Genomic DNA, 11,510 nt, shown 5'->3' with positions numbered 1-11,510 from the left:
GCCAACACTCCAGAAGACAGGCTTAGGATACAGGAGGATCTGGACAGACTTGAACACTGGACGCTATCTAACAAAATGAAATTCAATGGTGAAAAAAGTAAGGTTCTACATTTAGGCAAGAAAAACCAAATGTACAGGTATAGTATAGGGGGTACCTTGCTCAATAGTAGTAACTGTGAGAGGGACCTCGGAGTCCTAGTGGACAATCACTTAGATATGAGCCAGCCGTGTGCTGCAGCTGCCAAAAAAGCCAACACAGTCCTAGGCTGCATTAACAGAGGGATAGAATCAAGATCACGTGAAGTGTTAATACCACTTTACAAGGCCTTGGTAAGGCCACAGTTGGAATACTGCATCCAGTTTTGGTCACCACCATGTAAAAAAGATGCTGAGACTCTGGAAAGAGTACAGAGAAGAGCAACAAAGATGATCAGGGGACTGGAGGCTAAAACACATAAGGAACGGTTGCTGGAATTGGGTGTGTCTGGTTTAATGAAGAGAAGGACGAGGGGGGACATGATAGCAGGGTTCCAATATCTCAGGGGCTGCCACAAAGAAGAGGGAGTCAAGCTATTCTCCAAAGCACCTGAAGGCAGGACAAGAAGCAATGGATGGAAACTAACCAAAGAGAGAAGCAATCTAGAACTAAGGAGAAATTTCCTGACAGTTAGAACAATTAACCAGTGGAACAACCTGCCTCCAGAAGCGGTGAATGCTCCAACACTGGAAGTTTTTAAGAAGAGACTGGACAGCCATTTGTCCGAAATGGTATAGGGTTTCCTGCCTGAGCAGGGGGTTGGACTAGATGACCTCCAAGGTGCCTTCCAACTTTATTATTATTATTATTATTATTATTATTATTATTATTATTATTATTATTATTATTATTGTTGTTGTTGTTGTTATTATTATTATTATTATTATTATTATTATTATTATTATTATTATTATTATTCCAAGGCCGAGGCAGGTCATCTGCTTGGCCATTGTTTGCCACTGCTGTGATCTGGGCTCAGAGCTGAGTCCTCAGAGCAGGACTGGAGAATCATCACTCAAAGTTGACCGTGGCTATGTTCAGCCAGGTAAGAGGTGCCAACAGAAGACCGGTTGGGGAGGGGGACTCTGCCTCCTGCACCTTCACTACCTCGTCCTTAAAGTTGAGGAGGGATTCCTGAGACAAGGTGTTTGGAAGTAGCCGCTGTAGATTTGTGCGCAGAAAGGATTCAGGAAGACGGCTGCCGAGATAGTCTTCTTGGAAAGCCTGAGCTTTTCTTAGCAAGGTGTGAAGAAGAAGCATCCTCAGCCTGAAAAAATAACAGTGAGAAGAAAATCCCATTCAGAAATCACCACCAGGCTCACATTCACACTCCCCCCCCTGATCCCTAAGGTGTGCTATCACACAACGCCAATGCCTAGAAAAAAGCAGGTGTGAAGGTACAAAGCTGTCCAGAGACCTTAGCACAGACATGTCAAACACAAGGCCCCGGCGGCCGGATGCGGCCCGCGAAGTGGTTTCATGTGGCCCGCGAAGCCATCCTGGAAACAGTGAGGGAACGGCCCCTGCTGTGTTGGCCCTGGCCCAGGCCGGCCGGGAGCCAATGTACAATTTTGTGGTGGCCATCTATGCTGAAATGCATTCAGTCTTAGCTCCACAAGGTGGTCTGGAAACAGTGAGGAACCAGCCCCTGCCATGTCGGCCCCACCCCCTGGGTGCATGCTGGGGAGGTGTCACCCTTTGGGAGTAATGAAGAAATGGACCATGCCTTGGCGCTTGCCCCGGTCCCACCCCCTTCTGCCAGAGACCCTCAGATCTCTCCCACTCCTGCCCAGGCCCCCACAGGCCCCCTTGACGCGAACAATGTAGAGCTGGCCATGCCCACCCAGTAGGCCACACCCACTCCATCCACACCCACCCAGTAGGCCGCACCCCCCTAGCCCCCCCCCCCGAAGGCAACTGCAATGCTGATGCGGCCCTCAATGAAATTGAGTTTGACACCCCTGCCTTAGCATCTTCTAGGCTCCTTATCACCTCTGAAGTTTTAATTTATTTTAGATTCTCTTAAATGAATCAATGTGCAAACAGGAAGACCCTCTGCTGTGAAGGGAAGCATCAGCTCCAAGCCGTTATAGTTCCGTCAGATTCCTGGGGAAATTCTTACACAAGGGAATGTGATATACAGCAGTGGCCAAAATTGTGGAAACCTTTTGGGAAAAGTGTATTTTTGAGGTTTGATGGCTAATAACACCACTTTTTTGGGGGAGTAGTACCATAAACCTATATATCAATGGAAAGATAATTTAATCAAGAATGTAATGCAACATAGTTTGTTCCATTATCTGTACTGTATTCTATGAAAAGTTATAGCCAAATAACCAGAAAAAGGAAGCACAACTTGCTTAGGTTGATCTCAGGTAGCTTTCCTTCATCCGATTGTAGCCAATGAGCATGAGTGTTTAGAGAGCCAATCAGGTGTCATCTTGTTTTGGCAATGAGCCAATCAAATCACAGTAGGATTCAGTGATTGATGTCCTGTATTGAAGCTGAGAGGAGGACATTTGTCAGTGTGTTATGTGATCACTATCAAGTTGGTTGGGGTTTTTTGTGTTCTTTCATTTAGTGAGCTTGTAAAACATAATAAAATTAAAGTCATGGTGCAAAGAGTTGACTGGTTGCCCAGAAAGCGATGTAAAATAGTATTATTAAGTGAACAAGGCTACAGTTATAAAGACATTAAAAGACAAATTGGTGGAAACTTAACCAAAGGTGGCATTTCTACTGTACACTTTTCCAAAAAAGGTTTCCACAATTTTGGCCACTACTATAGCAGCAACTTGGTTTGGAAGGCTGCCCAATGACTGGGAAAAAAAGAGAAAAAGAGAGAACTGTGTGGGCAGAGGCAACCTCAGTAGTTCACCTCCACTAAATGGGCTGTAATTCATCACCCCCATCATGGCAACTACTGTAGTTTTCAAGGGTGCTCCTGAGAAGGTTCCAAGTGTGCCCTCATCCAAACCCCAGACTCAAAATGTTGAAGATACCTAGATGACAGTTGTTGTTGTTAGTTGCAAAGTCGTGTCCGACCCATCGCGACCCCATGGACAACGTTCCTCCAGGCCTTCCTGTCCTCTACCATCTTCTGGAGTCCATTTAAGCTCATGCCTACTGCTTCAGTGACTCCATCCAGCCACCTCATTCTCTGTCGTTCCCCTTCTTCTATTGCCCTCAATCTTTCCCAGCATTAGGCTCTTCTCCAGTGAGTCCTTCCTTCTCATTAGGTGGCCAAAGTACTTGAGTTTCAACTTCAGGATCTGGCCTTCTAAAGAGCAGTCAGGGTTGATCTCAAAGATGAAGCAATTTTTTAAATCTTCTTCTGGACTGTTTTAAATAGAAAAATTGTACAATGCAATATTTCCCTAAATTGCTCCCAAATCAAATAATAAAGATCGATGCATTCATTTGTCAGAAAGTTGAAAGATTTGATTTTCTTAATTGAATGTCCAACTGGGTCTGCGAATTTCATCCAGCTTAAAAAATCAAAACTTTCAGCGTTCCTTTTGGAAACAAAAAAAAAAATCTTAAGACCCCCTAGAACAGAAACTCAACCATCTCTTTTAGATTTTGGCAGATGTTATCCATGATAAAAGATCTCCTGGGACTGCAACGGAAGCCATTGCTAGCTGATTGGGCTTTAAACCCATAAAATGCTTTCTCCATACATTTACCCATCTCTTTATTCCGATTGCCATCTCAGCCACTGAATTCCCATTTTTGACATCCGTTTCTTAGAATGAACAGAAGTCATGTCTGTTTGCTAGCCTGTTGGAAAGTGGAAAAAAACCTGGACGTTGGGAGCAATTTAATGAGTGGAGGTGTGGGTGTGTATCAGGATGTACGCCAGGAGAAAAATTATGTTTCGCTCAGAACGTGTGACTCAGAGGCACGGAGAAACATGAAAATTGGAACAGCCTGAGCAAAGGCAGCTCTCTAAAAATACCCAATAAGTCATTTCTCTCCTCATCTTCTGAGGTTTTTCCACCAGCAACCTTCTTAGATTTCCCTGAGGCACACCTGCCCAGTCTACTTTCAGTACACAGCTAACAATGGCCAGATCGGTTGAATTAATTAGCCTTCCTCTAAGCCAACAGCACCTGTGCTTCTATGTAATTTCATGCCTCATTTGTGTCAGGCAGAATTGACCTGCTTTATTTCTGTCTCTGCTGCAGAAGGTTTTCTCTGTTGTTGTTGTTGTTAGTTGCGAAGTTGTGGCCGACCCATTGCGATCCCATGGACAACGTTCCTCCAGGCATTCCTGTCCTCTGCCATCTTCTGGAGTCCATTTAAGCTCACGCCTGCTGCTTCAGTGACTCCATCCAGCCACCTCATTCTCTGTCGTCCCCTTCTTCTCTTGCCCTCAATCTTTCCCAGCATTAGGCTCTTCTCCAGTGAGTCCTTCCTTCTCATTAGGTGGCCAAAGTGCTTGAGTTTCAACTTCAGGATCTGGCCTTCTAAAGAGCAGTTGGGGTTGATCTCCTCTGGGACTGACCGGTTTGATCGCCTTGCAGTCCAGGGGACTCGCAGGAGTCTTCAGCAATAAAATTCAGCTGGTGACCTTCTGTCACGGACTCCAGGCCATGCAGTGTTTCTACCTCCAATCTGATATAATCCATTCCTAACTTTAAGAGAACTTGTGTGGTCTGCAAGAAAGAGGCAGAAGGGGAGGGGAGGAAAGGCAAAATGACTGCCCACTTCTGATCCATATATTATCGGCATGAACGAGACGTACACACCAAATTATGTAAAGGCTATAGAGGAAGGAGCAATCCATCACCTCAGCGATGCCCTGAAGAGCAATAAACAGTCTCCGTGATCATTAATTATTTACCACATAAAAGCGTGATGTTCCACCAGGCAAAGCTCACTCCTATTTCTTTAAGCAAAAGTGCATTATGGACTCAGCCAGTGTCATGTTTAACCCTGCAGTTCCCACCTGACTTTCACAAGACCATCACATCCTCCAAGATGGTGCTATGGCCCAAGCTCTTTATATATATAGTTAATGCTATATAAGTTGCTCCCATTATCTAGCTTTAAACCCTGACGATGTCGGAAGTTTCCGACGAAAGCTCGGTATTTATTAAAACTTTTCTACTTTGAATTTTCCTGGTGATCGTGATTGTTTTATTGTTTCACACACACACACACACATATATGTGTGTGTGTGTGTGTGTGTATAAATAATTTTTACAATAACAAACTTTAGTGCTTCATGAGCAGTCTGTTGTCTGGGTTCATGTATTTAGAACAATCAATGATAATTCATTTCTACAATTAATCAATGTTGGTAACGTATTTCTTGATCCTCTCTTCTTCCATTGATATTCTCCTTCTGTCTACATTAAAAAAATGTAATTCTTAATATTTTCAGTATGTACCAAGTTGAGTATAAACATTTTTTAGTATTTATGCATATCATAATAACATCAACATATGACATGTTTTTTAATCAGCTTGTATTTCCATTGTATTTATAAAAGTCATCTTATTAGGTCATTATATGTCCTGTTTTCAAGATTCTTATTGAAGCTTAGTTTCCCCTCAGCATTCAGACCACTCTTATCAGTCGTAATTTTCTCAAAATTCATTACCTTTAAATATCCAAACTTCTCATTTAAATAGACCCTGTCAATGTTTTAACATTTCATATATTCTAAAAGTATTATATTACTTATATATCTTATTTCTCTTACTATAGGGCCCCTTTACAAGCTTTATCTATTCTTTTGGCCATATCCAACAATATTTAATCCTATAATACACTGTCTAATAATCTTTCTCTAGGGCCTCTTTATATCCAAACTATCTATCTATCTATCTATCTATCTATCTATCTATCTATCTATCTATCTATCTATCTATCTATCTATCTATCTTTTTTTTTGCCTTCTTAATTATAGTGAGGTTTTGCAGATTTTTTTTGTTTGTATTAAATTGTAGTTTTTTTTAATTGTAGCTTTTCTATTTAAGTCACTTTCATTTAATTAATGTCCTGTTGTCTGATTTGTTGTCATTTTTTGAGTGTTATTTAGTTGTAGGTTGAAGTTAGAGACATGCTCGTTTATATTGTCAAACTTATTTCTAATCTCATCAGGGTTTGAAATAATTGTCGTTTGAATCTGTCACAGCCTTGCCATTGCCCATGTTCTATGGTGCCAGGACTATGTTTCCAGCAGGGGCCCAGATGGGTGCCTTGGGATGTTCATAGAGAGACTGATGGGGTTAAAGACATCTGTTAGGAGGGCCCAGCTTAGAAGCATAATCTGTTCCAAGTTTATTTGAGGGATAAACACCTACATGTCCATGTACAGTAGTGGCCAAAATTGTGGAAACCTTTTGGGAAAAGTGTACAGTAGAAATGCCACCTTTGGTTACGTTTCCACCCATTTTTCTTCTAATTTCTTTATAACTGTAGCCTTCTCCACTTCATAATTCTATTTTACATCACTTTCTGGGTAACCAGTCAACTCTTTGCACCATGACTTTAATTTTACTACGTTTTACAAGCTCACTTAATGAAAGAACACAAAAAACCCAACCAACATGATAGCGATCACATAACACACTGACCAATGTCTTCCTCTCAGCTTCAATACATGACATCAATAACTGACTCCTACTATGATCTGATTGGCTCATTGCCAAAACAAGATGACACCCGATTGGCTCTCCAAACACTCACGCTCATTGGCTACCATCAGATGAAGGAAAGCTACCTGAGATCAACCTGAGCGAGTTGTGCTTCCTTTTTCTGGTTATTTGGCTATACCTTTTCATAGAATACAGTACAGATAATTGAACAAACTATGTTGCGTTACATTCTTGATTAAATTATCTTTCCATTGATATATAATTTTATGGTACTACTCCCCAAAAAATACACTTTTCCCAAAAGGTTTCCACAATTTTGGCCACTACTGTACATACATGTCCAACTCATTGTTCCTTGTCAGGGAAAGCCACGTTATGCAAAGCGTAGAAAAGCTGAGTTTAAGCACAAACCATTGTCCTGATCCTTTGCCTTCTGCCCTGATTGGAATGTTTGGAATTGGCAATCACAGCATCCTGGGGGGGCCTGCAAGTTTGGAGAAGGTCGATGTGTGCATTTTGAATGTTCAATGTTTCTTTCCCAAGATTTGGTCCAAATCCCACTTGAAATCCCCCTGGCAGTTTTAAGACTATCTTATCGATTCCAAAGCATGAATGGGAGATTTGTGTACGCCAAATACAGTGAATCACAACTCACAACAGCCCCGGGAGCAAAGCCAAGAGCAAAGATGCTGAGATGTGCAGTTGATTATCTTCAGGAGAGTCAGACATTGCTCATCCCTGCCTCAGCTTTAGTCTGTGTCAGCATGAAAGCTGTGTTGGTGGTGTGAAGAAGCAGCCTATTGTACGTTTGCTTGGATCTCTGCAAGCCATCACATCTCTGCACATTAAGATGGCAAGTCACTCCCATGGATGCCTGCAAGAGATGGCCACTTTGGGAATCTTCTGAAGGACAGCAGTTAGCAAGAAAATGCACCCCTTTTTTCTCGGGCTTGTTTCTTTAGCATTTGCTTGATGGGAGAAAAAGAAGAACGCCCAGCCAAAGTCTTGTTGTTGTTAGTTGCAAAGTCATGTCCAACCCATCGCGACCCCATGGACAAAGTTCCTCCAGTCCTTCCTGTCCTCTACCATCTTCTGGAGTCCATTTAAGCTTATGCCTACTGCTTCAGTGACTCCATCCAGCCACCTCATTGTCTGTCGTCCCCTTCTTCTATTGCCCTCAATCTTTCCCAGCATTAGGCTCTTCTCCAGTGAGTCCTTCCTTCTCATTAGGTGGCCAAAGTACTTGAGTTTCAACTTCAGGATCTACTGTGTGTACTTTGTATAAATTCTCACCAAGGCACACAAACTTTTTTTAATGAAGAGAAGGACAAGGGGGGGACATGATAGCAGTGTTCCAGTATCTCAGGGGCTGCCACAAAGAAGAGGGAGTCAAGCTATTCTCCAAAGCGCCTGAAGGCAGGACAAGAAGCAACGGGTGGAAACTAACCAAGGAGAGAAGCAACCTAGGACTAAGGAGAAACTTCCTGACAGTGAGAACAATTAACCAGTGGAACAACCTGCCTCCAGAAGCTGTGAATGCTCCAACACAGGAAGTTTTTAAGAAGAGACTGGACAGCCATTTGTCTGAAATGATATAGGGTTTCCTGCCTGAGCAGGGGGTTGGACCAGATGACCTCCAAGGTCCCTTCCAACTTTATTATTATTATTATTATTATTATTATTATTATTATTATTATTATTATTATTATTATTATTATTATTATTATTATTATTATTATTATTAACACATCATTTTGTTTTTCAGAACTTGATGCCAGAGGATGCGAAGCTCCAGATCATCTGTATTGTGAAGACCCTTTTCAGTACATTTAGCCAGTCAAGACATAAATTTAGCAGCAGCAAAATTCAAGACAGAGCAAGAACAGTGATGGAAGCTGTGAATGTTCTTTTCTCTATTTCTCTAGGGATCCCACCTGGCGCACGGAGGCACCTTGCAAAGCATCAGGAAGAGAAGTAAGAATTGAAATTAGAAATGGACCAACTGGATGATCCATTATCCAAAACAGGCACGGTGCTTGATGCACAGAATTTTTTTTACTATCACCAAATCTATATTATAATAGAGATAATTGGATTCCTAATGTGTTATTCTAGCAACAGTACATTGCATACAACTAAACTATTCATGGATTTATTTTGCTGGACTGAAATTATGAGAGTTCCCAGGGCTTACAAGCAATTTAATCCATCTCTGAAGCAGGATATTACACTCCTTCAGGGTGCCAACTTCCCATTTGCAAAATAAATGACACAGATCCCAGCCAATTCCTAATGTTGTTTTCTTTCCAAAGTCTGTGCTTGTTGTTCTGTTGCTTCCCTTGTTTATGTTAGGTCTTTGGGGAATCACCACTTTGCTGTGCCACTAAATATAAAATGGTATCAAAATTGTATTGCTTTAAGCTTCCTTGTGGGAACAGTTTCAGAGATTAGGGGAAAACAGTGAAATAGATCTTGCTAAAGACTTGAATAAGCACACAGTTTTTAAAGAGTCTTTTCCTTGATTTGAATGCAATCAACAGATTTAAAATAATGTGACCTTTGTAAACTTCTCCATCCTTACAGCACCATGTATTAAGGAGCTCCTTGCGCTCCTCATAAAAGTATATATATTTTTATTATTTTTCATCTGTTTTGTGATGCATTGCAGACTATATTCTGCACATCACATCTCTCCAAGGAATCTTAGCCGCTTTTTTTCCAGTTGGCAACCAGCTGATGAGTTGCAAAAATAAAAAGTATGAGGCTGTAACAGAGGGATAGAATCAAGATCACGTGAAGTATTAAAACCACTTTACACTTGGAATACTGCATCCAGTTTTGGTCACCACGATGTAAAAAAGATGTTGAGACTCTAGGAAGAGTACAGAGAAGAGCAACAAAGATGATTAGACTGGAGGCTAAAACATATAAGGAACGGTTGCTGGAATTGGGTGTGTCTGGTTTAACAAAGAGAAGGACGAGGGGGGACAGGATAGCAGTCTTTCAGTATCTCAGGGGCTGCCCCAAAGAAGAGGGAGTCAAGCTATTCTCCAAAGCGCCTGAAGGCAGGACAAGAAGCAATGGATGGAAACTCATCAAGGAGAGAAGCAACCTAGAACCTGAGCAGGGGATTGGACCAGATGACCTCCAAGGTTGAGCCTGAGCAGGGGGTTGGACCAGATGACCTCCAAGGTCCCTTCCAACTTTATTATTATTATTATTATTATTATTATTATTATTATTATTATTATTATTATTATTATTATTATTATTATTATTATTATTATTATTATTATTATTATTATTATTATTATTATTATTATTATTATTATCTCATTGTTCCTCTTCCTTTAAGCTTCTCTCCTTACACTTATGAAAATGGACATGGGTGTTGGCACTGAAGGAAAATACTTCAGGGTCTGAAGGAGTTTCACATCACAATAAAATAAGGACGTATTTTCTGATGCTTCTACCTTGCCTTATTGCTTAAGCCATTGTAGATAAATTTATGTGCTGATGTCTGCTCATTTGATAAGACTGGATAAACTACCAGGCGACATCATGGCAAAATTAAGTTTATGACTAAACCTGAGTCTGAAAGTTTAGTAACTTAAGCAAAAAAAGGAAATTCTAGGAATGTTATATGTTGGAACTTCTTAAAAAACTTTTACTATTTTAAAATTTTAGACTAATAATAATAATAATAATAAAGTTGGAAGGGACCTTGGAGGTCATCTGGTCCAACCCCCTGCTCAGGCAGGAAACCCTATACCATTTCAGACAAATGGCTGTCCAGTCTCGTCTTAAAAACTTCCAGTGTTGGAGCATTCATCGCTTCTGGAGGCAGGTTGTTCCACTGGTTAATTGTTCTCACTGTCAGGAAGTTTCTCCTTAGTTCTAGGTTGCTTCTCTCTTCGGTTAGTTTCCATCCGTTTCTTCTTGTCCTGCCTTCAGGTGCTTTGGAGAATAGCTTGACTCCCTCTTCTTTGTGGCAGCCCCTGAGAGATTGGAAGGCTGCTATCCTGTCCCCCCTCGTCCTTCTCTTCATTAAACTAGACATACCCAATTCCAGCAGCCGTTCCTTATATGCTTTAGCCTCCAGTCCCCTAATCATCTTTGTTGCTCTTCTCTGCACTATTTCTAGTGTTCTAAAATGAACACTTAAGCCCTGGAAGCTTGAGGTGACCCCCCAAATGACCCATAGTGGCTTCGGTTGGTCACCAAAGAGCTGTAGAAGTTGAACCCCAAAACCCTGGAACTGGGTGTTCAGGCCAGCATCACTCCAGAAGTCTGAGTTCACCTGAAACAACCTCTAGTGGCTTGATTTGACCCCCAAATGAACCCTGGAAGCTTGTGTTGACCCCAGAATGAGAAATTATGTAAAGGCTATATAGGAAGGAATGATCCATCTTCTCAGCAGTACCCTGAAGACCAATAAACAGCCTCCATGATCAACAATTACCTTCTTTCTTCTTTTTCTTGTGCCATATCCGTTATCGGACGTTGGCGATCATGTTGGCAATCCTGTTTTTATCAGCAGCCGCACGAAAAAGTGCTGCTGAGTTTTGTCCAAACCAATCCCTTAGATTTTGAAGCCATGATGTTCTTCTTCTGCCTGGACCTCGTTTGCCTTCAATCTTTCCGTGGAGGATTAAATGGAGTATGCCGTATTTTTCTGGGTGTCGCATCACATGTCCGAAATATTCTAATTTTCGTTTTTTAATTGTTTTGATGTTTTCCCTTGGCTTTCCCAGGCGGCTTATCCCCTCCTCATTTCTGATCTTGTCAACCCAGCTTATACGTAACAGCCGCCTGTAAATCCACATTTCAAATGTTTCTAGTCTCTTCAGGTGGCCTTCTGTCA

Source organism: Protobothrops mucrosquamatus, unplaced genomic scaffold, assembly GCF_001527695.2.
Source record: "Protobothrops mucrosquamatus isolate PMUCROS unplaced genomic scaffold, P.Mucros_1.0 scaffold953, whole genome shotgun sequence".
In the NCBI taxonomy this organism is placed as follows: domain Eukaryota; kingdom Metazoa; phylum Chordata; class Lepidosauria; order Squamata; family Viperidae; genus Protobothrops; species Protobothrops mucrosquamatus.
Note: the sequence above shows the minus strand (reverse complement) of the source record.